Source organism: Gymnoscopelus braueri (genome assembly GCF_963280865.1).
Source record: "Gymnoscopelus braueri genome assembly, chromosome: 1".
NCBI classification, from domain to species: Eukaryota; Metazoa; Chordata; class Actinopteri; order Myctophiformes; family Myctophidae; genus Gymnoscopelus; species Gymnoscopelus braueri.
The window spans coordinates 64,649,443-64,677,301 of record NC_137603.1 but is presented as its reverse complement, the minus strand read 5'-3'; the positions used below and the strand labels follow the sequence as shown (position 1 = coordinate 64,677,301).

Here is a 27,859-nt window from a genome sequence, read left to right as displayed (position 1 = left end):
CGTTGACGACTTTGGCAAACGGCTTAGCGACGACGACAACCGAAAGATGCATTTGCAGCAAGATCTGCAAGAACGAGTGCGGCCTAAAAATCCATCAGGGCCGAATGAAATGCTTGGTGCAGGAAAGTGCAACACAGCGCACAGGGCCCAGTCCTGGTGAGACGACGGAGGAGCCACACCACTATTACACATCAATGTCAAGCATGAGTGGCCGACAGACACGGTGTCATGGAGGGAGAGGATAAAACAGCGTGTCTATTAGTCACGCTACGCTAGATGTTTTGTGCACGGCTTTCTGTGCATCTGCCGCTTATTTGCAGTGGTGGACAAAGTACTCAAGTGCGGTACAGATACAGTATATCGTCGCTGTCTGGCAGAAACCAGCTAACACAATTTTTCAGCTTTTTCATTTTTCTTCATAAATCAGTGCTGTTGAACACCAACACCACAAAAACATATTGAACCAATGAAAAGTATTAAAAAGCGCTTCTGACAAAACCAGCTAACTCCATTGGATCCTCAAACTGTCTGCTACATCAGCTAACTCCAGCCAAAGGGATGTGGAGTTAGCTGGTTTTGCTGACTCCAGGCTCCACCCCCTTTTGACCTCCAACCTCATTGTGAGCTTGGAGGTCCATTCAGCTGTTCTTATCAATGAAGAACAAAACCTCTTAACTTGTATTTTCATTTCCTGAAAAATGAATATTTCGGCCTGACAGCAGAGATATACTCCTGGTCAAATATTACTCAACTGAAAATGAAAGTTGCCCAGTCAAATTTGTACTTGAGTTAAAGTACTGGAGTACTTGCTTTTAAAAAATACTTAAGTAATCAAAAGTACAAATTACAAATGTTATTTTTAATATAAAATGCATTGCTGTACTGAAATTTTGAAATCCCACCTCAAATTTTTTTTATAATAATAAAAACGATTAATTTATTTTTAACGTTATGTTTATTTAGCATTTCATCACGTCAGTTTTTTGTTTCCCCCCTCCCCCCATTACTGGTTAATGTCCAAGCAGACAAATAAATTGTTGTAAAAAAGTAAATATACAAAAACAAAAAAGTTAAACTTGAAAATAGCATATCTACGAGCTCGATACATACCTCCCCCCCCCCCCCCCCTTGGGTCCTGGGGGTTCCTTCATAGAGAAGTAGTGGAGTTAAAAGCACAGTATTTGCCTTTGAAATGCAGTGAGACGAAAGTCATCTACTTCACTCATTTCCAATCTGGTCTTCATGTAACTAATGTTATTATAATATGGTACCATTTCTGTCTACTCGCTCTGTGTCTCAGAGGAGGGTCTGTGGACAGTTCAGAAAACAGCCTGTCATCATCAACATCATCATCATCATCATCATCATCATCATCATCATCAACAAAAACAACAACAACATCATCAGTAGGCAGTGGAGTAAAGTAACTAAGTACATTTACTCAAGTACTGTACTTAAGTACATGTTTGAGGTAATTTTACTTTACTGGAGTATTTCCAATTGTCTATACTTTTACTTCTACTCCACTACATCTTGGATCCAAATATTGTACTTTTACTCCACTACAATAATTTGAAAACTTTAGTTATTAGTTACTTTGCAGATATAAATGATTACGTTATAAACATACATTTAGCTCTATTTTAAACCTATAGGCTATTTGAAAATAGCCGATCTACAAGCTCACAATGCGTCGCTTCGCGACGCATTTTGAGCTAGATCTGCTATTTTCAAACATTTTAGTACTTTATACCTTTGGTACTTTGAGTACATTTTGATACCAACACTTTGGTACTTTTACTCAAGTAAATGTGTATTCACTTGTAACAGAGTGCTTCTACATTGTAGTATTGATACTTTTACTTAAGTAAAACATTTGAGTACTTTTTCCACCACTGTCAGTAGGGTTGGTTTGATTTCTTGATTTCTTGATTTATGCTAGAACAATAGCTTCAGCATGCTAACTTTCCAGGCAGAGAACGGCTGTAGTTTCTATTAGCGTGGAATCCCTATCGATGATGTCACTGGTAGGTAGGTTTCTGAACTGTCTATAACCCACCAATGACACACAGAGTGAGTAGAAGGAAATGGTGCCGTCTTATAACAACTATTAGTGAGGACCAATTATATGAAGATAAGGGTGAAAATGGGTGAAGTGCTCCTTTAAGTACTAAGAGCTAATTGTCTGTCTCCCTCGCTGCTGATTGTTGGGGTGTTAGAGACTGGATAGAATGGCTGCCTGTCTCACATGCAGCTTTGCTTTTATGATTGATTATAATTATGGACCTCTCTCTCCACAAATCCCTGTGTTGCTGAAAACCCACGCACGCACCCACGCACGCACTTATACGCACACACACACATACACCGTGATACAGCCAGTGCCCGGTGGTAGCTTAGATGAGGGGTAAAGCCTTGGTAATATGCTGGTGTTGTGTGAGAACACACGCGAGCACGCACGCACGCACGCACGCGCACGCACACACATACACACATACACACACACACACACACACACACACACACACACACACACACACACACACACACACACACACACACACACACACACACACACACACACACACACACACACACACACACACACATAACAGTCAATTAAATGGAAGCAGGAGAGGAGAGGAGAGGAGAGGAATAGGAATAGGAATAGGAATAGGAATAGGAATAGGAATAGGAATAGGAATAGGAATAGGAATAGGAGAGGAGAGGAAAATGAGGCACAGGAGAGCACTAGGCTAGAGGAAGGTAACATAAGCACTGATAAAACGGTACCCAACAACAACTACCCAAATAAGCAAGGACGATGGTACACATGTTACCATATATCTATACATGTACTACATCTTTGCATGTGTGCGTGTCCACGTATCCGTGTCTCCGCTGCATGTCTCGAGAACCATCCAAACGATCAACTTCAAACTAAGGCTTTCACGACTAGTGATGTGTACTAGTTGCAGTGGTTGAAAGTAACTAAGCACATTTACTCAAGTACTGCACTTAAGTAAAATGTTAAGGTACTTTTACTTTACTGGAGTATTTCCAATTGTCTATACTTTTACTTCTACTGCACTACATCTCAGAGGCAAATATTGTACTTCTGCTACAATTATTTGAAAACTTTAGTTACTAGTTACTTTACAGATATAAATGATTACACCACCTCAGGCCTATTTTTGCGAACGCGGAAGGAGGCGCGCCCAAGTGCAGCTTACTATCAAACCCTGCTCGGCTTGTGTGTGTGTGTCTCTGTCCGTGTGTGTGTCTGTGTGCAGCCGCGCCCCCAATGTGACTCACGCTCTCATTGGCTCGCGCCCCCATGTGACTCGAAACTCTGTGCTGAAATATAGTAGCTGCACTGCCTGTGAGCAGCCGCCAGAGTCCGCCAGAGTGCACTCCTACAGTGTGACTGAAATACAGTCAAGCTGCGTTCGCTTCCAGCGTTCGTGCGTCTTACTTGTATACATAGGCTATTTGAAAATAGCCGATCTACAAGCTCACAACGCGTCGCATTGCAACGCGTTGTGAGCTTGTAGATCTGCTGTTTTCAAACATTTTAGTACATTTACTTTTGGTACTTTAAGTACATTGTTATACCAATACTTTTGTACTTTTACTCAATTAAATTTTGAATTCAGGACCTTTTACTTGTAAGAGAGTACTTCTGCATACTGATATGATACGTGAAACATTTGAGTACTTTTTCCACCACTGCCTATTGTGTAATAATAAAGACGGAGAGAGAGGAGTTCTAAAGCTCTAAGTTCTATTTCGTAAAGCGGCAAGTTCAAGCATACCTGCATCTCACACAATGTAGTAGTAGCCTATGACAGTTTCTGAACATCAAACCAAAAATGTTCTAATTAAACAAAATATAAGCATGAGTCCTACCGCTCTGGGGCACGGCATTTTCCAGCAGCTAGGTTGCCCTGACAACGGATATACACACACAAACGCACGTGTGAGAATGTTGAGAATGTACACTGCCACAAACCACATCCATTTAGCTGCTTACAATAAGCAATGAAAATTGGACTCGTCGGACTGAAGTCGGTCGGATCAGTGGTTCTCCAAAAATATTTAAAAAAAACACAAATCCCCATGGATCCCTGATGTTAGGTGGGTTTAACCTCCATTTAAGGAGAATAAGACCACTGGGAGAGAGAGAGAGAGAGAGAGAGAGAGAGAGAGAGAGAGAGAGAGAGAGAGAGAGGGAGGGGGAGGGAGAGGGAGAGTGAGAGAGAAGGATGGGGAACTGGGAAACGGATGCATTGCCTGCAGCCCACCGTGACATTTTTACTCGTTCTAACACTTTTTTTCTTCTCTCTTTCAGCAGCATGAGAGTGTGATAACATTAAACAGCTAAAATCAGCAGCATGTCTCGTCCTTGCTTTGTAAAACGGGGTGCAACCCATGCAGGCAACAGCAGACATTTAAATTTCTCCTCCTAAAAGATAAAGGAATAAAATAAACCTTTATTGATCCCTGGAAGGAAATCCATGGTGTCACAGCAGCAAGAGCAGTGAGAATGAATCACCGGAGAGTAAAGATGGCAGCACACTTCAAACAAACTCAAAATTGTTAGGCTTGATGAAAATCTACTTTTTTATACCACGACGCATATTATGAGGGAATTATTTTGGCAACCCCATCACCACCCTCTGCTCTTTTAAGCCACCCGCTCTCTCTCTCTTTTTGTTATCACCTTGCCAAACTTTGTTTCCACCAGGAGTATGCTGCAGGCTTAAGAATCAAGAACAAGATCCAGTGATTCTTTGCCGACGTGGTCTGTTGGGGAGTAACAACAACCTCTCAACAAACTGAACAAGCTGGTGAGGAGATAAACTGGATAATCTACACACCGCCAAGCAATCAATCAATCAAAAACACTTTATTTAGCACGTTTAAAACAACAGTTGTCAACCACATTTAAAACACCGTTGTCAACCAAAACGCTAAAAGCAAAAGTTAAAAGCAAAGCAATACATCAAAGTGAAGAACAAAAATACATGTAAAAATGCAAGAGACATACACCAAAAATTACGCATTAAAGGTAGGTTAAGAGATATTGTTTGGTATTTTTTTATTTTTGTTGTTAAAAAGGTAAAAGTACTATATTCTGATAGTAATCATTGCTACAGAGCATTTGTTCGGTCACATGGGGTCTCTCCAGCTCTTTAGTAAACATAATATACGTACATTAGGTGACAAAATGTAAGCCAATCAGGAGAGAGCACTGAAAATGCATTTTCTGTTTAATAAAGAGCTGGAGAGACATGGAGACTCCTTTTACTGAACAAACACTCTATAGGAGTACTATCAGAATATAGAGCTATTTAACACTTATTTTAACCAAAGTAAATCACTTGCCCTACCTTTAACTTTGTGCTAGTAGCCATCAGGCTCCAAAACCAAGCCTATAACCCTGTTCTGTTCTTTCATTACTGACTCCTGCTAGACTGCTGGACTACTACTACATAGAGGTGTGAATGGGGGACACTTGCCCTCATTTATCAAAGTTGCAGGAAACTGCGCAGACCAAATACTAAGCACTCAGCCCCTCCATCAGTAAAGCAGCCAGAACACTGAGCCATTCTGGCATGGGGAACCTATACAGCATGCATGGGCAACTGTGGGCCCCCACCTTCAACCTCAAGTTCATAAAGTTAACATAAGTATAACTAAATGCATTTGAAATGAAATAAAAATGTTACTTTACAGGATTCTAAAAAAAAAAGTAGCAAAAATAGCAGATCTCAAAACGCGTAGATCGGCTATTTTTGCTACTTTTGTGTGACAGAATGGCGAAGTACGGCAGTAATTTATGAAAAAAGTTAAAATACGGAGATAAGACGGGTCTGCCCGACAGTATATGCGATGTGGCCCCCTGGAGTGAGTGTGGACATAATAGTGGCCCTATCTATCATCAAAGTTGCCCACCCCATATATACAGTATATTCATTAAAAGGCTCTCTGCAACAAACAAGTATGGTTATGATGAGCAGTTAGGGGTTAAAGGGGTTGCTCAGCGACCCTTTGACACATATACTGGGGCCGGGAGGTGAACCTCTGACCTTTCTTACCAGAAGGCCTCTCTACCTACTAAGCTACGGACACGTTCTGATTCAGTCTGGTCAACTGACATGGGGCTATAAGGATTTTATATCAGGCTGTTGTCAGTGGTGTAAAGTAGTACATTTACTCAAGTACTGTACCTCAGTACAATTTTGAGGTATTTTTACTTTACTGGAGTATTTCCAGTTGTCAGTACTTTTACTTCTACTCCAATACATCTCAGAGGCAAATATTGTAATTTTACTCCGCTACAATTATTTGAAAACTTACTAGTTACTTTGTAGATTTTGATTATTATTGCAAAACATACATTAACCACTTCAGCCCTATATACATATCCGCCATTTGAAAATAGCTGATCTACAAGCTCACAATGCGTGGCGATGCGCGTAGCGCGCACGCCAAAAATGTTTGGTTCTCAAAATACATATGCTCAAACACGAATTATTATATCTTATATAGTAAATGTGCACAGTAATAATCTGTATAGTTTACATATGAATTGTCTCCAGATTTAGGAAAATATACTTTTATTAGACAAAAGTATAGACTAAAGTATACAAATCTGTCAGTCACACATCAACAACTAATGATGGCACAGATGGCATCCTACCTGAGTGCATTTGAGCATTATATCAATGCATTTGAGCATTGATGTACTTTTTTCAGTAAAAAAATTAAAATAAAATCTGAGTACTTTTTCCACCACTGGCTGTTGTACACGCACGCGCACACACACGCACGCACACAAACACACGCACACGCACACACACACACACACACACACACAAACACACACACACAGAGCCAATTACCACAAAACTTAGTTACTCATTCTGTATGTTCCTTTGTTATCTCTCTCTCGCAGACACACCATTAACACGGCAGCCACACGCACCCAGCGCTGGAGAAGAAGCAGCGATCGAGACACATTTGCATAACGCCTGCACACCTCAACTTCAATTTCACCTCACTCAGTCAACGTGTGCATCAGGAGTTGCAGCGATGCAGTGCAGCGTGCATGCATGCGTGGAAACACAGCCCTCAGGTTGTTTTGTGTCTCTTGTTTTCAGGTGTGAACTGTTCCTGCAATCATTTGATCTCTGCCTCTGTTTCTTCCCACAGCTGACGTCTCCATGACTGGATTACAACCACTCTGGTGTCAAAGATAAGGCTTACAAGTAGGGATGGGTATTGGCAAGAACCTCACGATACGATACTTGGGTCACGATACGATTATATCACGATATATTGCGATACGATACATATTGTGGTATATTGCGCTATATTGCGATATGATACATATTGCGATATATTGCGATACGATACATATTGAGATATATCGCGATATATCGCGATATATGGAGCTCAAGGACATTAATTCATCAAACATTCAGTTTATATATACCCCTGACTGAGTAGCTGTAGATCAGTGATAGGTTTTTGAATGTTTTTTCATAAAGCCTGTATCTGCAAAAAAAAAAAAAATATATATATATATATATATATATATATATATATATATATATATATATATATATATATATATATATATATATATATATATATATATATATATATATATCGCGATATATCGCCATATCGATAATATTGCCCATCCCTACTTACAAGCAGAATGGAGCTGCATCTATTGAACAACTGAAAAGAGTATTGCATATTGTGGTAAATTGCTAAATGCTCTCAGTGGTGGAAAAAGCACTACAATGATTTACTTAAGTAAAAGTACCAATACTACAATGTAGAAATCCATCCTACTTAAGAGCATAAGTATTGGTATCAAAATGTACCAGTAAAAGTACTCGTTACGCAGAAGGACCCATTTCACAAGTTTTCAAAAGTATAACATGTATAAAAAGTGTTTGAAAATAGCATCTACAAGCTCACAACACGATGTGAGCTTGTAGATAGGCTATTTTCAAATTGCCAAAGTTTATAGGGCTGAAGTGGTTTTGTAGTAATAATCAAAATCTACAAATGAATTAGTAACTTAAGTTTTTTTTTTAAATTAGTAAAAGTACAATATTTGCCTCTTAGGTGTAGTGGAGTAGAAGTAAAAGTATTTCAAATTGGAAATACTCCAGTAAAGTAAAAGTACCGTACCTCAAAATTGTACTTAAGTACAGTACTTGAGTACATGTACTTAGTTACTTTCCTTTTTTTTTGTAACCCTTATTTTACACCCGGTGCCAATTTTTGGAGTGATCCTGGGCGCTACACTCCCCTCACCAGCCTAGGGAGGCCAGGGCCGTGCTCATGCCTCCTTCAATGAATGAGAGCCAACTGACCCTCTTGTCACCTGACAGGGGGGGGTTTCCCCGGTTGGACGTACTGTAAGCGTGTGGAAGGAACACGTTTATTACAACCAGTTCCTTTCCCTCCATCAGGCGCCCTGGCTGTCATGGGGGAGGCGGTATAGCTGAGTGGTTAGTGAGCCCCGCCTAGGGAACCAGCTGGCCCTGGTTGCCCCAGGTTCGATTCCAGGCTATCCCAGCATATGTGCCGATGATATGAAATTTGTCCCTGAGCAAGACTCTTAACGGAATTATCCTTAAAGGAATTATCCTTTATAGCGACCAGGATTACTACATGTTTTTGTGAGGGTAGAGACTCGGGGAGAACATGTAAACTCCACACAGAGTAGGCCCTTTCACCAACCCCACCTAGGGTATGGGCGCTGATGACGCAGAGGAGAAGACACTTAGTTACTTTCCACCATTGCATTGTTTGATTACTTCTTCCACCGCTGGTGTGACCTGTAGGAGCAGAGCTGAGGCAGGAAGGTCATTAGATGAGTAGTTCACTGATTAATCACACAGCAGGACATATGGTTTCCCTACATGATGTCTCCGCTCCTGTCCTTCAGGACAGAAGAGGAGACATCATGCAGTGGTGGAAAAAGTACTGTCATTTTTTTTACTTAAGTAAAAGTATCAATACTGCAATGTAGAATTACAAGAGTTACAAGTAAAAGTCCGGAATTGAAAATTCACTCGAGTCAAAGTACAAAGGTATTAATTTGGCATCAAAATGTAATTAAATTACCAAAAGTAAAAGTACTCATTATGCAGAATGTCCCATTTCAAGTTTTCAAATGCATAAAAATCTTTTGAAAATAGCAGATCTACAAGCTCACAATGCGTTGCATCGCGACGCATTGTGAGCTTGTAGATCGGCTATTTTCAAATGGCCGAAAAGTATACAGGGCTGAAGTGGTTAATGCATGTTTTGTAATAATAATCAAAATATACAAAGTAACTAGTAACTAAAGTTTTCAAATAGATGTAGTGGAGTAAAAGTACAATATTTGGATCCGAGATGTAGTGGAGTAGAAGTAAAAGTATTGGAAATTGGATATACTCAAGTAAAGTACAAATACCTAAAAATGCTACCCGAGTACAGTACTTAAGTAAATGTACTTAGTTACTTTCCACCACTGCGTACATGACTGAGTGCAGTGTTATAATACAGTGGGTGACATAGAACAGCTGCACTCTGTGGTCCAGGCTACAGAGAAATACAGAGGAGGAGGCTCTCTATCCCATAGTAGTTGTCAGCAGTGTGGGATGGCACCATTATTCACAGCCATTATCTAGGTTTCCTCACAGATCCAGTGAGGAGATGTGAAGGAAAAACAAACCTTCAAAGTGACCGACGCAGGCAGCACAGAACAAAATGCGTCGCACAATTGCATCCTGGGAGAGAGAGAGAGAAATCCGAGAGCTTCTGTGCGCGTCATCGACTTTTCATCACTCAAAGTCTGTCTTTGTACTTTATCTGTGTGACATCATTCTATAGAGCCCCATGGTGCGCCAACATTTCCTCTGCCTCGCGTCGAATCTCGTCGCAGTGTGTCAAAGAAATAGCACAAACAGAACAGCGGGAACGACTGCTAAGTCTAGCATGGAGACACCGGGAGACAGACATGCACTCATAGGCAGCAGGCTCAGAGTCTCAGTGAATAAAATGCAACTGGTGGTGCATGAGTCCTTGACTTTTGGCCCACTGTAATACTCGAAGAGAGAAGGAGTGCTTAGTCACTGCTCAAAGTACTTAGTCACTTAGACTCACTTAGACTTATAGGGAACTGAAAGGATTGTTGCAGCATCTGCAATCACAGCAAATACTTTCAACTGATTTCCATTGACTACATTCGTCAACATAAGCATCACTCAGAGAAACAACACCTCTCCATTCAAACAGTGAAGACCAGGGGCCTGTTCCTCAAAAGGTGAATTAGAGCTAAAGCCTGGCTTTAACCCCTATCCTGGCTTAATTTAGCCAGGATTAGGGCTGAATCGGTTCCTAGAAAGCTGAATTATCTTGAAGATTAGTTTAGCCAGTTCACCCTGGCTAAGTTTAGCCATGACCCGATTCCACGAAAGAGAATTTAAGCAAGCCTACCTTAGTTACCATGACAATTTAGCTGTGAAGATAGCCTGGTCAGGAGCAGGCTAACAGCCAAGCTTACTTAACTCTTTGACTGCCAGAGTATTTTCATAAAGTACTCCCCCAGTGCCAGCAATTTTCGTGTTTTTTTATTTTTATATTTTGAATTTTTCTCATGAAAATAATTTAAGGGCACATAATATAAAGACCCAGCACAAATCCGCCACTAGAGAGCAGCACATGACTGCTTGATCAGGTCGTTGGGTCTCTCTCACCCTTCTTGATAGATTAGACAGGGAAAAACATGAAAACGGATGTGACGTCCTCCCAGATTGTTTTGATCGCCAAAATTACGATGTGATACACGACGGCGATGACTGATCGTCACCCAGACCATAGATTATAGAAGAGAAACTGTCCGTTTGTCCGTCATACCGTGTGAAAGACCGTTTATTTACCTATTTTGGACGAAAATGACTGGGGAAAAGAATCAAAAACCGGAAACGGAATCCAGGTCATGAAACCGGATGCAGATGTCCGTGAAGTAAGTGGAACTCGAGAATAACATTGAATATTAAGCAGCATAGCGCAATCAGAGATTAAACAATGAACGCGCGTCCAGCGCGTCGAACGCGTCGACGGCCAACTGGACAAAGTAGCACTTGACGCGTTATCGCGTCGTCCGCAGTCAAAGAGTTAATCCAGTGCCTTGTTCTTCAAGTTTTTCCACAGTTAATTCAAAACATGTGTTTGTTTGTATATGGACTCATTTTAATGACCCTGCATTCAAATAAAATGAAATAAATACAATAAGATATAATCAAATTAATTATATTACTGAAATAGTGTGTGACCATGAATCATAATCATAATTGTTTCACAATGACTCATGTGATGTAATTGTCACTCTGTTATAGTTAACACTATAGTTCATCTTGTTGTTAGATGTTTGATTATATATTACCATTTTTTTTTAATATTATAAAAAATGTCTGACACATACATACATATATATATATATATATATATATATATATATATATATATATATAAATTATTAGTTACAGTTATCAATTTCTAGTCAATGAAAAAAATATTTTTTATTTCTTGTCCACCTTTGGAGTTACATCATGATGGCAAGGTAACTACACAACCCAAACCTCTACCAAAGTGGTCTTGCAAATGTGGGGTTATTTATTGCGTGTCTCGTCCCGTCCCGTCCCCCCCGCTCATCCCGTCACGGCCCCCGTCGCGGTCAACCCCCCCCCCCCCCGTCCCCCCGTCCCCCCCGCCCCGTCCCGTCCCGTCCCGTCCGTCCCGTTGCCCGTCCGTCTCACACACACACACACACTCACACACACACACACACACACACACACACACACACACACACACACACACACACACACACACACACACACACACACACACACACACACACTCTGTGTGTGCTTGCAATACTTTGCCACGCTTTCTCCCTGGATCTATTTATTGCGGTCGCGTTTCCTTTCTTGCTTAAATACATTTTACTTCCTTGTATGATTTCATGAGCTGCTGCAGTGCCGCTATTCAGCCACAGAGAAGAACGCTGCTCTGGATTTGGACTCCGTGATTGGTCAAGTTCAAGGATTCTGCTATCGACTTTCATGGTCTTTTATAGAAATACGTGAAGCCTGGCTTCATTATCCTGGCTCGACACAGCCTGGCTTGACAAGGCCTAGCTCGACAAAGTCGCTCCTTTTCAGCCTGGCTTGGCGTTCCAGGAACCGAATAAACCAGGCTATACGGACCCGACTTTGTCAAGCCTGGATTTGACTTAAATCCAGGCTTATTTAATTCACCTTTCGAGGAACAGGCCCCTGGTCTTCTACACCCAGCTTGAACACATGATTAGAACAGATTAGAACAGCGACGCATTGTGAGCTTGTAGATTGGCTATTTTCAAATGGCCAAAAATGTATATAGGGCTGAAGTGGTTAATGTATGTTTTGTAATAACAAAATCTACAAAGTATCCAGTCACTAAAGTTTTCAAATAATTGTAGTGGAGTAAAAGTACACTATTGGGCTCTGAGATGTAGTGGAGTAGAAGTAAAAGTACAGAAAATTGGGAATACTCCCGTAAAGTCAAAATACCTCAAAATTGTACTTAAGTACAGTACTTGAGTTACTTTACACCACTGGTTTGAATGTTGCATGTGTAAATAAACACTGTGTGTACTTGGTAAGAAGTACGACATGATATCCAAAGTGTTCCTCTGCTCAAAAACTCTTACTGTGGACACGGTCCCTTCCAGTGGTTAAACTTCATACTGTTCATACAGCTGTGTTTAAGGTCACAGTGTGATGTCATCCATGTGTCAGAGGGACAGGAGGTACAAGCAATGAGTGGTGTTGCATCATCCAGGAGAGTCTAGGACACTAATCTGTATAAACACTGGCTTTACTGAACTACTGACTCATGCCCACTTAAGTACAATTTTGAGCTACTTGTACTACTTCTACTCTACTATCTCAGAGACAAATATTGTTTTACTGGCTATTAAAAAATAGCAGATATACAAGCTAGCACAGCGTGTCACTGCATGCCACGCTGCAAGCTTGTATATCTGCTATTTTGTAGAATCGGCCTCAGGTCTAAATCGGTTAAGTAAACATTTCAGTTCTTATTGCTTTGATAAGAATTGAAAATGAAACGAAATGAAATGAAATCCTGGCCTCATTTCACTGTATGCAAGTAAACCACTGTCTGCTGTCCTGTGCTTTGTTCAGTGCAGAGAGGAACTGCTGCAGTATAATTGCAGTATACTTACTGAAAGATAGTCATCATTAGACAGGGAAAAACATGAAAACGGATGTGACGTCCTCCCAGATTGTTTTGATCGCCAAAATTACGATGTGATACACGACGGCGATGACTGATCGTCACCCAGACCATAGATTATAGAAGAGAAACTGTCCGTTTGTCCGTCATACCGTGTGAAAGACCGTTTATTTACCTATTTTGGACGAAAATGACTGGGGAAAAGAATCAAAAACCGGAAACGGAATCCAGGTCATGAAACCGGATGCAGATGTCCGTGAAGTAAGTGGAACTCGAGAATAACATTGAATATTAAGCAGCATAGCGCAATCAGAGATTAAACAATGAACGCGCGTCGAACGCGTCGAACGCGTCGACGGCCAACTGGACAAAGTAGCACTTGACGCGTTATCGCGTCGTCCGCAGTCAAAGAGTTAATCCAGTGCCTTGTTCTTCAAGTTTTTCCACAGTTAATTCAAAACATGTGTTTGTTTGTATATGGACTCATTTTAATGACCCTGCATTCAAATAAAATGAAATAAATACAATAAGATATAATCAAATTAATTATATTACTGAAATAGTGTGTGACCATGAATCATAATCATAATTGTTTCACAATGACTCATGTGATGTAATTGTCACTCTGTTATAGTTAACACTATAGTTCATCTTGTTGTTAGATGTTTGATTATATATTACCATTTTTTTTTAATATTATAAAAAATGTCTGACACATACATACATATATATATATATATATATATATATATATATATATATATATATATATATATATATATATATATATATATAAATTATTAGTTACAGTTATCAATTTCTAGTCAATGAAAAAAATATTTTTTATTTCTTGTCCACCTTTGGAGTTACATCATGATGGCAAGGTAACTACACAACCCAAACCTCTACCAAAGTGGTCTTGCAAATGTGGGGTTATTTATTGCGTGTCTCGTCCCGTCCCGTCCCCCCCGCTCATCCCGTCACGGCCCCCGTCGCGGTCAACCCGTCCCCCCCCCCCCCCGTCCCCCCCGCCCCGTCCCGTCCCGTCCGTCCCGTTGCCCGTCCGTCTCACACACACACACACACTCACACACACACACACACACACACACACACACACACACACACACACACACACACACACACACACACACACACACACACACTCTGTGTGTGCTTGCAATACTTTGCCACGCTTTCTCCCTGGATCTATTTATTGCGGTCGCGTTTCCTTTCTTGCTTAAATACATTTTACTTCCTTGTATGATTTCATGAGCTGCTGCAGTGCCGCTATTCAGCCACAGAGAAGAACGCTGCTCTGGATTTGGACTCCGTGATTGGTCAAGTTCAAGGATTCTGCTATCGACTTTCATGGTCTTTTATAGAAATACGTGAAGCCTGGCTTCATTATCCTGGCTCGACACAGCCTGGCTTGACAAGGCCTAGCTCGACAAAGTCGCTCCTTTTCAGCCTGGCTTGGCGTTCCAGGAACCGAATAAACCAGGCTATACGGACCCGACTTTGTCAAGCCTGGATTTGACTTAAATCCAGGCTTATTTAATTCACCTTTCGAGGAACAGGCCCCTGGTCTTCTACACCCAGCTTGAACACATGATTAGAACAGATTAGAACAGCGACGCATTGTGAGCTTGTAGATTGGCTATTTTCAAATGGCCAAAAATGTATATAGGGCTGAAGTGGTTAATGTATGTTTTGTAATAACAAAATCTACAAAGTATCCAGTCACTAAAGTTTTCAAATAATTGTAGTGGAGTAAAAGTACACTATTGGGCTCTGAGATGTAGTGGAGTAGAAGTAAAAGTACAGAAAATTGGGAATACTCCCGTAAAGTCAAAATACCTCAAAATTGTACTTAAGTACAGTACTTGAGTTACTTTACACCACTGGTTTGAATGTTGCATGTGTAAATAAACACTGTGTGTACTTGGTAAGAAGTACGACATGATATCCAAAGTGTTCCTCTGCTCAAAAACTCTTACTGTGGACACGGTCCCTTCCAGTGGTTAAACTTCATACTGTTCATACAGCTGTGTTTAAGGTCACAGTGTGATGTCATCCATGTGTCAGAGGGACAGGAGGTACAAGCAATGAGTGGTGTTGCATCATCCAGGAGAGTCTAGGACACTAATCTGTATAAACACTGGCTTTACTGAACTACTGACTCATGCCCACTTAAGTACAATTTTGAGCTACTTGTACTACTTCTACTCTACTATCTCAGAGACAAATATTGTTTTACTGGCTATTAAAAAATAGCAGATATACAAGCTAGCACAGCGTGTCACTGCATGCCACGCTGCAAGCTTGTATATCTGCTATTTTGTAGAATCGGCCTCAGGTCTAAATCGGTTAAGTAAACATTTCAGTTCTTATTGCTTTGATAAGAATTGAAAATGAAACGAAATGAAATGAAATCCTGGCCTCATTTCACTGTATGCAAGTAAACCACTGTCTGCTGTCCTGTGCTTTGTTCAGTGCAGAGAGGAACTGCTGCAGTATAATTGCAGTATACTTACTGAAAGATAGTCATCAGGGTGCAAAGGATAAAACTTTAATAACCAAGACAAATTAAAATAAGCACGTTGGTGATCCTTAGGCAGTTTAGATAAGTCTCATTCACTTCCTGTGTAATGTCTGAGCCTCTAGCAGTGTTCACACACACTCCTGTTCTCTCAAACTCAAATTAAAAGTATGATCTGGGGGCTTAGTGACATGGATCCTGCAAATCACAAACTGACAATAATGAGACAATCAGAGGATTATTGGCAAAGCTCAGATAATTGACCCAGAGGAGAGCAATCACACACACTGTGTCATTAATGCGTTAATAAGCAATTGTCAATTTCCAGCACTTAAATCCCCACATGACAACACTTCCACTTGAGGCCACCGTGCCATGAGACCACAGGGGAGGGGAAGCAATTAAAAGTAATTGAAAATGATTAATTTATTTTGTTTAATTAGATGATAATGAAAGACTTGTATATTGTTTTAGGAAAGGTATTACATTTTTTAGCAGATGTTATATGTAAGGCTTGGGAAAAAAAGACAGAATGTTCTATATGTTTGAAATGGAGTTTGAAAAACATAGTTTTTCAATATTGTACTGTACACCTATATTGTATTATATCGTCAGTGTCCGGGACGAACCAGCTAACTCCATTTTCAGCTTTTTTTTTTTTTTTCATAAATCAACGCTATTGAACACCCTTTACGTCTGTGTAAAAAATCAAAACATTTGAACCAATGAAAAGTATTAAAAAGCGCCTCTGACGAAAACTCCCAACTCCATTGGATCCTCAAACTGTCCGTCAAAAACAAACAACTCCCCCTCTCTAGTCTGCTGCAGCCTTTCCACAACACAGGACAGAGCGCGCTGCGCACTGAGCTAGGAGGAGTATCATGTAAACAAACTCCCCGTACTCTGTTAAAACTATGCAGTGTACCTGTTTATCAAACTTAGCACTGACGCTAATGTTATGAAAACAAGTAATTATATTTCTAAAATCTATGAAGTGTTCAATGAGGAGAGCAATGTGACAAGAAGAAAGGCATTCATAGCGTTTCTGTCGCACTGAAACCTCTCCCTCAGCAGCGAGTGGAGCTATTGTTTGGACAACAACTCCATTTCAGCTTGATTTCTGCTCGTCTAAAACTACTACCTCCACTAGCGCTGGGTAAAGTGTTGATTTACCCGCGATTTGGGTAAAGTGTTGATAATATAATGACACATGCAAGTATCTGACAATATATAAAGTCACTATACCAACTTTGATGAGGCAGTATTGATTTGTTTTAAAAATATAAGGTTTTCTTCATTTCCTGAAAAACTTATATTTTGTTTTCTCGTTTCCTGAACAATGAGCGTTTGCGGTTTCAGGCTGAACAGCAGAGATATGTTATGTCCTATAAGTCCATGGGCTGGGCACTTTTGGTGCTCGACACAAAATAAATCTATCTATATATCGTATGGCGTGACTCAGTGGGAAGTGGGAACGAGGTTTATTTGGCTTATCTTCTTTATTGTTACTGTCAAATGAGCAGTGGTGGAAAAGGTACTCACATTTCTTACTTAAGTAAAAGTCCGGAATTCAAAAATGACTTGAGTAAAAGTACAAAAGTATTGGTATCAAAATGTACTTAAAATACCATAAGTAGAAAGTACTCTTAATGCAGAATATGTCATTTTAACAAGTTTTCAAATAACTAATAAAAATGTATAAAAATATTTTGAAAATTGCAGATCTACAAGCTCACAATGTGTCGCATCGCGACGCATTGTGAGCTTGTAGATCTGCTACTGTATATAGTATATGTGAGCTTGTACTTAGTTACTTTACACCACTGCAAATGAGGTAAAGTCACATTTTCTGAGGAACCTCTCAGAAATGTGGGGCATCTTTCCAGCGACCTAAATCTTTTGTATATGAAACATGACCATTGGCAAAGACTTAATATGCTATGATTGATGTTCTGTCTGGTTTTGCTGTGGGGGAAAAATGTCACTTCAAGCACAGACAGAACTGCTAATGGACTCAGGTTATGAGGTCGTGTTATGATATATTTTAGAATTGATGTGCTTATTAATCTTTATGTGTTTGTGCTGATTCACTCTCATCTACTACAGTATATGTGAGCACTTTGATATTTGATAAATGGTGACCAGTGGTGGAAGGTAACAAAGTACATTTACTCAAGTACTTTACTTAAGTACAGTTTTGAGGTACTTTTACTTTACAGGAGTATTTCCAATTTTCAGTACTTTTACTTCTACTCCACTACATCTCTGAGGCAAATAATGTACTTTTACTCCACTACAATTATTTGAAAACTTTAGTTACTAGTTACTTAGTAGATTTTGATTATTATTACAAAACATACATTAACCACACCAGCACTATTTAAACTTGTGCTTAGTTAGTTCAACTCAGAAAAAAAAACTCTTAAGACCAAATGGATGGTCTAGTAGTAAATTCACAACAAGTTATTGAACCACCCAATGAGACAACCAGTATGAGGTTCAAAGAAAACAAAATTCATAACTTTAGGAAGTCAATCAACGGTGATACAATAAATTGTATACATGACTGGCTCACTGTTGTGTAGAATAATTGGCATGGAACGGTTCATTTAAGACCATCTGACATGGGCGATTGCTTCAAAACAACCAGTAGCCTCCTGACCCTTCAAATCAACCAGATTAACCTCCTGACCCTCTGCTCAGTTGAAGACACTGAGAGATTAGGAGTTACTAAGCCTTTCCAGATGATTACTTAAAGGGACACTCCATGAAGGAAAACGGCACCCACCAATAAACTGTGGTTTTGTATGACTAACGTATAGTACCTTTTTATTCAATTCAAATGTCTTTTTTTTTTTTTTTTTCCTTTAATTTTTTATCCCACGATTTTGTAACCCTATTTTTTACACCCAGTGCCAATTGTCTATGTAATCCTGGGCACTACCTTCCCTCTGCCAACCTAGGGAGGCCAGGGCCGAGCTCATGCCTCCTTCAATGCATGAGAGCCAACTGACCTTCTTGTCACCTCACAGGGGAGAGTTTCCCTGGTTGGACGTAGCGCGTGGAAGGAACACGTTATTCCAACCAGTTCCTTTCCCCTCCATCAGGCGCCCCGGCTGACCAGGGGGAGGCAGTATAGTGACCAGGATTACTGCATGTTTTTGTGAGGGTACCTACCCTAGGAGACACGGGGAGAACATGCAAACTCCACACAGAAAGGCCCTTTCGCCAACACCACCTAGGATGTCTTTTGTTTGATTTATTTTGTATGATATTTATAGACTTGCCAATTGTGGTTTTCGATTCTGGAGCCCCTTGTCACTCGATCACCGGCACTTAAGCAGATGTCAAACTGAGGCTGACAGTTTTGGCCTGGGTTTTCGCAGCTGCACCATGCTAATGAAATACTCCCCACAGAGATAACTGCATTAGACCTGTAGGCAGATAAACACAGACATTCGCACACAAACACACATACCCACTCACCCACCTGCTTCTTTCCACCACCGCAGAAAGTGGGCCAAGTTGGTCGAGTAAACAGTAACTAATCTCATTCGAACGTTATCCCTGTCCTCAGACACTCAATTAGCGTGATTTAATTAGTCTCCTCCCAAGGTGACTATTACTTGTATTTGACACTTGTAATTACACCACTCAGCTAAGGGACGAGCTGCCAGGGGTGAGTCTAGGAGTTTTTTTTAGGGTTATCATAACCATACCCGTGACGGGTATGGTCTAGTGGTTTATAAACACGGAGGATTGTACAGTGTAAAAGTGTGACAAGTTCAGATACAGTAGTCGAGACTGGGATCAAAAGTAACAGGGGGCAAACGTAACACACTCAATAATTCTAGTCAGAAATAAGCTAGAGGGGTGAGACTTCTTCTGCACATGCTCAGTATGGTCCTCTCTCTGCCTATGGAAGGGTAGAATGATCATTTCATCTCAGCAGAAGTTTTCAACAAAAAACCCTAACCCCCGTCACGGGGGCAATTGTAACACTCTGACTTATTGCATTAAAAGCAATATTTTAGTCTTGTCCTTACTAGTGAAAGCTTTTAAATGGTATTAGTAATTAGGGCACATATATAAGACAAAAGATGACTAGTATATTTCAAGTATTATTTAACATTTTATGAAATTAACATTTCATGCAATGACTTTTTTTCTTATTATTAATGCAAGAACAATGGCCACTGTATTTCAGCATGCTAACTTTCTAGGGAGAGAAAGGTTATAGTTTATTTATCTTGAAAACCCCATTGATGATGTCATTGGTAGGCAGGTTTCTGAACTGGCCATAGCCCACCAATAAGATGCAGACAATTTCTACTAGTAAGAATGTCATTATGGATATCTTTAATTACAATTATCACTAGTGAGAATGCAGTTTTGACTAGGAGAAACGTGATTTTGGATATCTAAAACATATATTACAGATAGGAGCGTGGTTCGATTAAATGTTAAAACGGCTTGCCATACCATAGCCTATGTATACCATATAGGCCTAGTAGATATGTGCCATCTATAATGAGCGTTAGTAATGACCAATTACTGTATCGTTGAAAACGGGTGAAGTAAGCTACTCCTTCAAGTATGTGCAAGACTATAATTATGCTAAATACTGTCATTAACAGATTGGGTGCCAGCATTTTATAATAACAGATTACGTTCGGTGCCAGAAATCTCACCGTTGAGCTGTGCAGCGCTGTTTAAGCTGTAGACTCCACGACGTGCATTCCATGTGAAAAAAAGCATGCCTCCATTTTGCCCGATGGTCCTGGCTAACGCCTGGAACGATAACATCTCTTACGCGAGTAACAATGGCGGAGCGATCGTGCATCCAAAATGAGTCGTTTTCCCCAGCGTAAAAAGTTTCGGAGTTATAGGGGTTTTAGAGAAGGAGATAGAACGGATGGGCGCCATGTTTTTTGACATGGTGATCCATCTGTCCTCTCCTTCTCAGAATCACCACGGGTGATTCCAGAGCTGCTCCAGCCCCTCCCGTGTGGAAAAAAAAACAGAAACAAAAAAAGACACCAAACACGGTTCGGACCGTGTTCGGCACCAGAGCGCTACTCTGTGAAAACACGGTTCAGACCGTGTTTGGCACCCGATGTGTTAATACAGAGAGCTTATTAAGCCTTCACATGGACTGTACTTTACCTCTCTCATATTTGGTCTCACTTGCAATAAACAACATTTTGGCAGTCGCTTGTATCAAAACATTTCTGAACATGGAATAGAAGGAGTTCAGTGTGACATTGTTGCTGCCCCCCAGTAAACATACATTTATTTTCTCATTTCAGCAGTAAAGCCTATCACTCTGTGTTCTTGTCAAAGTGCTGTGCTGGACCCCAGCATTATTTATCTTTTTCTCTGTGTCTCTAGAACTACAAACGGTGGGACTGACGCCTGCAGGCTGCAGTGAAGGAGAACAGGGTATATTACACCTCCAGGTCACCTATATATCTGCTCAGCCTTTCACAAACAGCAGTTTATGGAATCAGATCTAGATTCTCTGTCTTCAACACATTACCAGACCACACTGTGCCTCCCAGCCAGGCTGACAAAAGTCCTCACATTGTGGCCCTGCATCTTTTTCCAACCCTATGCAATTTGTCAGCTGGAAAATGATGTTTGTTTAGCCTCCAGGGTTAGAGTTACTGTTTATTGTGGTGACACAGACAATAAGTAAGACTGAAGTAAAGTTCTGAGGTAATTTTAAAAAACTAAATTAGTTTGTTTAAAATTACCTCAGAAAAATGCTAGATGACTGTCTCCCAGTCAAATTTGGTCACTAATGGTTATGATATACTCACTAAGTGATCATCAGTGTGTGGACAATTATTAGTAGAGGATATCAGGTGGAATATACAAGAGTAAAAGAAGTGCTGGCCAAGAGCAGCAACACAATAGTTAGGCATCAAATGAGTAAACAACATCACACAAACTCCATCAGCAATAAACAATACAGTATCCTGCACTATGCAGAAACAAATACACACAATTACAGTCATTACAGTATCCCGCACTATAATGCAGAAGAATCTGCATCATTACAACAACCACACCATAGTGTTACTGAGGAATGCATTGATTATAATGCAATACAGTCTCAGTGCCGTATGCCAGAGTCAGAGTCAGTGTCTGGTATTGTACTGGTGTTACTTCAGGAGATGACTCAACAGCTGGAAACAGACCGCAGACACGCACGCACGCAGACACGCACGCACACACACGTGCGCACACACTCACGCACGCACTGCAGAACGTCCCCCTGCAGAACGTTGGCCTAGGTGGAGTTGGCCATATAAGGTCTTACGAGGCAGGCGACTGGCTGATGTCCAAGCCATCTTAGCTGGTGGTGCATGATGGTGGCCTCTAAGCTCCTGCAGCTGGTTCTCTGGAGGACTTCAGAGTGTGGTATACGGTCTCGCCACACACACACACACACACACACACACACACACACACACACACACACACACACACACACACACACACACACACAGCCAATTGCACTGATAAGGTGAAGCAAATAGCTGTGATCTCTGGCCAAATTCACTGCTCAGTGAGTCACTAATGACTAATGTAATTGAATGGAAGGCACCTGTTCACCACAAGGAATCCATTAAGTGAATGTATTGCTCTCTATATCCTCTCGCTGTGTGTGTGTGTGTGTGTGTGTGTGTGTGTGTGTGTGTGTGTGTGTGTGTGTGTGTGTGTGTGTGTGTGTGTGTTGTTATTGTTCTCTTATTGTGTTAATATTGTGTTGTTGTTGTTGTGTAGCCTACATTATGGGAATGTGTTATCTATTGTGACTAATGTTAGCTGTATGCTGTATCGACTGTAGTTTAATATTGATAGCATTGGCTCGGATCGCTGGCCTAGCCGTGAAGCCGTAAAGTATTGGAATCAAAATGTACTTAAAGTACCAAAAGTAAGAGTATTCATTATGCAGAAAGTCCCATTTTACGTTTTCAAATGTATACAAGTCTTTTGAAAATAGCAGATCTACAGTACAAGCATTGTGAGCTTGCAGATCGGCTATTTTAAAATGGCCGAAATGTATATAGGGCTGAAGTGGTTAATGTACGTTTTATAATAAAGTACAATATTTGCCTCTGAGATGTAGTGGAGTAGAAGTAAAAGTATTGGGAATTGGACATACTCAAGTAAAGTACAAATACCATAACATTGTACTTAAGTACAGTACTTGAGTATGTGCACTTAGTTACTTTCCACCACTGTATACTACACATCAGACTTCTTTGAATCCTATTTTGAGAAATGAGGGAGGAACGGGGTGTGGAGGAGGTAAAAGAGCCTTGTTCACATAAATCCACATCTAAATCCTCTCTGCGTTTTCCATCACAAACGCATGCCTGGAGTCACGTGTCCACTGGCATCTGCCTATAGCAGCATCACAATGACAGCTGACAGCTTGCATTGTGTACATAAGATTAAATATGGATTATGCAAAGGCTAAAATGTAACTTAGATAGCATGTTATGTAGACAGATTCCAGGTCATTGTTGGCCTGGCATCCTATTCCTATAGTGTGTATAGTTTCAATGTAGGCTGTTGATAGGTTCTTGGTGTACGTATGTATTAGATTTTTATGCATTTGATGTATTATTGTGTATTATGATTTATTATGTATTATCTTGTGTCCTTGCTTTTACTGTAAATCGCTCTGGATTAAGAGCGTCTGCTAACTACAGTACCTAAGCTGTAAACTGTAAATAAGATTAAAAAATTTTTTTCTGACACATGGATAGAACTGATTCTACACAAAGCAAAGATCTCAAATAGACTGGAGGAGTGTGAATCATTTTGTAATTACAGAGGTACAAGACATTATTTTCTTAATTGGTTGCCCAGAGCAGACCAGCATCTATTTCAGCATCTATGCACAAGTGGTGGAAAAAGTACTCAAATGTTTTACTTAAGCAAAAGTATCAATACTGCAATGTAGAAGTACTCTGTTACAAGCACAATTCCGGAATTCAACATTTACTTGAGTAAAATTACAAAAGTATTGGTATCAAAATGTACTTAAAGTACCAAAATGTAAAGTACTAAAATATTTGAAAATAGCAGATCTACAAGCTCACAAAGCCTAGGTATAAAATACGGATAAAGTGGTTAATGTATGTTTTATAATGTAATAAATCTGCAAAGTAACTAGTAACTCAAGTTTTCAAATAATTGTAGTGGAGTAAAAGTGCAATATTTGCCTCTGAGGTGCAGTGGAGTAGAAGTAAAAGTATGGACAATTGGAAATACTCCAGTAAAGTAGAAGTACCTCAAATCGTACTTAAGTACAGTACTTGAGTAAATGTACTTGGTTACTTTACACCACTGCTATGCACTGTATAATGTAGCCCCATTACGAACCTCTCCCTCCACTATATAGCTCCGAGATGAAGTCCCACTGTAGTGGCTACCGGCAGCGGTAGAGTCCGTCCGTACGGTGTGTGGATCACCTTTTTCGCCACATCCAAAAAGTAAAGGTAGTTGCCGAAACCTACCGATGTTTGAGGATTTTTCAGCACCCTAACATTTTAGAACGGGGTTGAAAAAAACGTTTACATTGCTTATTTAGTCAGCCTGTGGCCATGTTTCTCATTCAACCCGGAAGAACCCTCTACGGCAGGTGCCAGTACTAATTCCGATTCGGCTACAAATTGGGAAAACATGGTCACAGGCTGACTAAATAAGCAATTTAAACCTTTTTTTCAACCCCGTCCTCAAAAGTTTACTTTTCGCAAAATCCTCAAACATCTGTAGGTTTCGGGGACTACCTTTACTTTTTGGATACGATGTGGCGAAAAAGGTGATCCACACACCGTTTGGACGGACTCTACCGCTGCCGGTAGCCGCTACAGTGGAACCTCATATCGGAGCTATAGCGGAGGGAGAGGTTCGTAATGGGGCAACACGAGTTGCCAGGTTCTGGAAAGAAACAAGCATCCAGTGTTAAATCGTTCGGCAGTAGCGCTAGCCTCTCAGGCTAGCTACTCTCATGTCTGACTATCATGAGACTCCACAATGACTAGCAGTAGAGAAAAAAACAACTTTGCATCGGTTATAATAGACGAATCTCCCTAACCCACGCGCTCCCATTATGACAACGGAGGGGGTTTAAAAAATGACAACAGGGGAATCTATGAAAAAAAAGAACGCCACTTTTCACGTCAATAGGTGAGTAACGAGACATCAAAGACAACACTTAATTTGTCCGGTATTCTCCTTTAAAGAATTGCTATTTTGATCAACGTTTACCTGTTATCTCCTAGGTACCACATCAATACAGCATGGGATTGTGGACAAAATCATATCCAACGACAACAAAATATTCTAAGTTTTGGGTCTGAGAGACTGAATCTCATCAAAAGGTGGTCCGTGGCTCAAATGCCGAATAAATATTGGACCTTGATATGAAAAGGGTTGAAAACCACTGTGTGTGAAGGAGGATGGATGCTGAGGAGAGCAGAGTAAAGTTGGTACCCAGGCAGACAGTCCTACCTGATCACGGCTGTATCTCCCTGTCGGATGGTGATGTATAATATATTAAAATATATTATTATTGTTATTATTATTATTATTATTATTATTATTATTATTATTATTATTATTATTATTATATATTTAACCCTCACCCTGCCTTATCACGGCTGTATCTCCCTGTCGGATGGTGATATACAATCATATATTATTATTATTATTATTATTATTATTATTATTATTATTATTATATTATGTATTTAACCCTAATGTTTAACCCTAACCCTATTTTTATTTTGTTTTAACCCTAACCCTACCTGATCACGGCTGTATCTCCCTGTCAGATGGTGATGTATAATTATATATTATTATAATATATATATATTTAACCCTAACCCTACCTGATGACGGCTGTATCTCCCTGTCGGATGGTGATGTTATCCGTGGCTCGCTGCATATCCACACTCCGGACGGGGAATCCTGTGGGAATAAGACACAGGAGTCTGAAGAAAGAAGCCTGCAGTTGTCTCCAACACCATGATCTGCGTCCAACCTGCATTTTAACACAGGAGCGAAAAGCCACGAGATAGATCCAACGAGAAAGGGAAAAATACAATTCAATATCCAGACTTCTCAAAACGTGTTTATGTCCCAAAACTCGTGGATAGTCGATGGGAACTATGTTATCCGACACAGCAGCAGCATAGGCTATAACAGCTTCTTATTCAGTGCAACTGAAGAAAAACACTTGAAGTGTTATGGTCTGTTCCACGGATGTGTTGTCTGCTCTACTCTGCTTTCAGGGAAGAGCAGCGATGATGGAGAGAGAGAGAGAGAGAGAGAGAGAGAGAGAGAGAGGGGGGGGGGGGGGCAGAATGCTCTGCTGCTAGTAGGCTACCTCCTCACAGCGCTACTCTAAAGCGTCTCTCTGTTTCTCTCTCTCTCTCTCTCTCTCTCTCTCTCTCTCTCTCTCTCTCTGTCCCCATGCTCCCTTATTAGTTATCAGGACAACAGCACCTCCTCCTGGGGTCCCTGCTCTTGTAAGACACACTGTGTGGAGGACACACACACACACACACACACACACACACACACACACACACACACACACACACACACACGCACACACGCGCACACACACACACACACACACACACACACGCACGCACGCACGCACACACACACGCACGCACGCACGCACGCACGCACGCACATACACACACACACACACACACACACACACACACACACACACACACACACACACACACACATGGAGGACAAACGTATAGACAGACAGACAGACAGACAGACAGACAGACAGACAGACAGACAGGCACACTAAGTGGAGGACAGACAGACACATTGTGGTGATATTATCTATAATTTATCATTTAAGAAATTAAGTTATAGTTTAATTGGTTAATTGATTTATATTTATATGCCTATATAGAAATACATATAAAATATGTTTTAAGTGCTTCATAACTATTTGATTAATCAAAGAAGCAATCAATCGAATAATCGCTAGAAAATCAAAATAGTTGCCGCCCTATTTGGACACAATTAGAGCAAAGCACATTTTGTAAACTCCATTTTGAACTCGTTACAACCAATCACTCTCCCATTTAAAAACATCATTGACTAGATGAGAAAAGCGCATCCCAAGAGACGCCAGACTGTGATTATTATTTACTAAACCAGACACAGCTGTTGTGACCAAACGTTTAGATAGAATCACCAAACAGTCCAGACAGACTGATCCAGTCCATGTGCACCCTGCAGACTGTGGTTTGAACATAACACTGTCTGTCATCCATATGAAGGATGTGTTTGTGTTTAAGTTTCTGATTGGTATGTTTAATCCAAATTTGAATGTGAAACCACTTTAACTATTATTTTCTACTTTGGCTATTAAAAAAATAGCAGATATACAAGCTCATAGTGTGGCACCGAGTGCCGCAGATCTGCTATCTGAGCTTGTAGATCTGCTATTTTTGACAAATTTCACTCAAATCTTTGCTTCTGGGGGTCCCTGGAACAACATGTTTTGAGATGGGGGTCGGCGGCCAAATGCATATAATTTTGGGGGTCCTTGAAATGAAAAAGTTTGAACACCACTGATTATAGCACCATACGTTTTTTCAAAAAACTGTTAGGATTTAGAAGACTTTTGTAGAAGAAAAGATTTGAGTTACAAATGTTTGCTTAAAAAAAATATATAGCCTATATTCAAAGATTTGCCAAAAAAAATGCAGATCTATGAGCTTGTATATCTGCTATTTTTGAATAGCCAAAGTATAAGATAATGGTTAAAGTGGTTAAAATCTAAAATGGCAGATGCTTTCCCGGTCTTAATGGGTTAATATTTAGAATATTAAAGATGGAGTGCCATGATATTTTTCAACCCTAAAACCTGATCATAAGGTATTATTATTATGTAAGGATTTTTTTCAACAAAAAAAAGTGTACAGTAAGTGT

At 40.3% G+C, this 27,859-nt stretch overlaps 1 pseudogene across 1 annotated transcript in view; it reads right to left on the bottom strand.

The window, feature by feature from the left end:
• The window catches only part of LOC308093132 (limbic system-associated membrane protein-like), a 178,824-nt pseudogene extending 152,679 nt beyond the window's left edge, over window positions 1-26,145 (bottom strand). The window contains exon 1 of the transcript XR_013935036.1: window positions 25,780-26,145. The product of XR_013935036.1 is annotated as a limbic system-associated membrane protein-like (transcript). The remainder of the gene's footprint in view (window positions 1-25,779) is intronic.
• Between the last annotated feature and the right edge of the window lie 1,714 nt (window positions 26,146-27,859).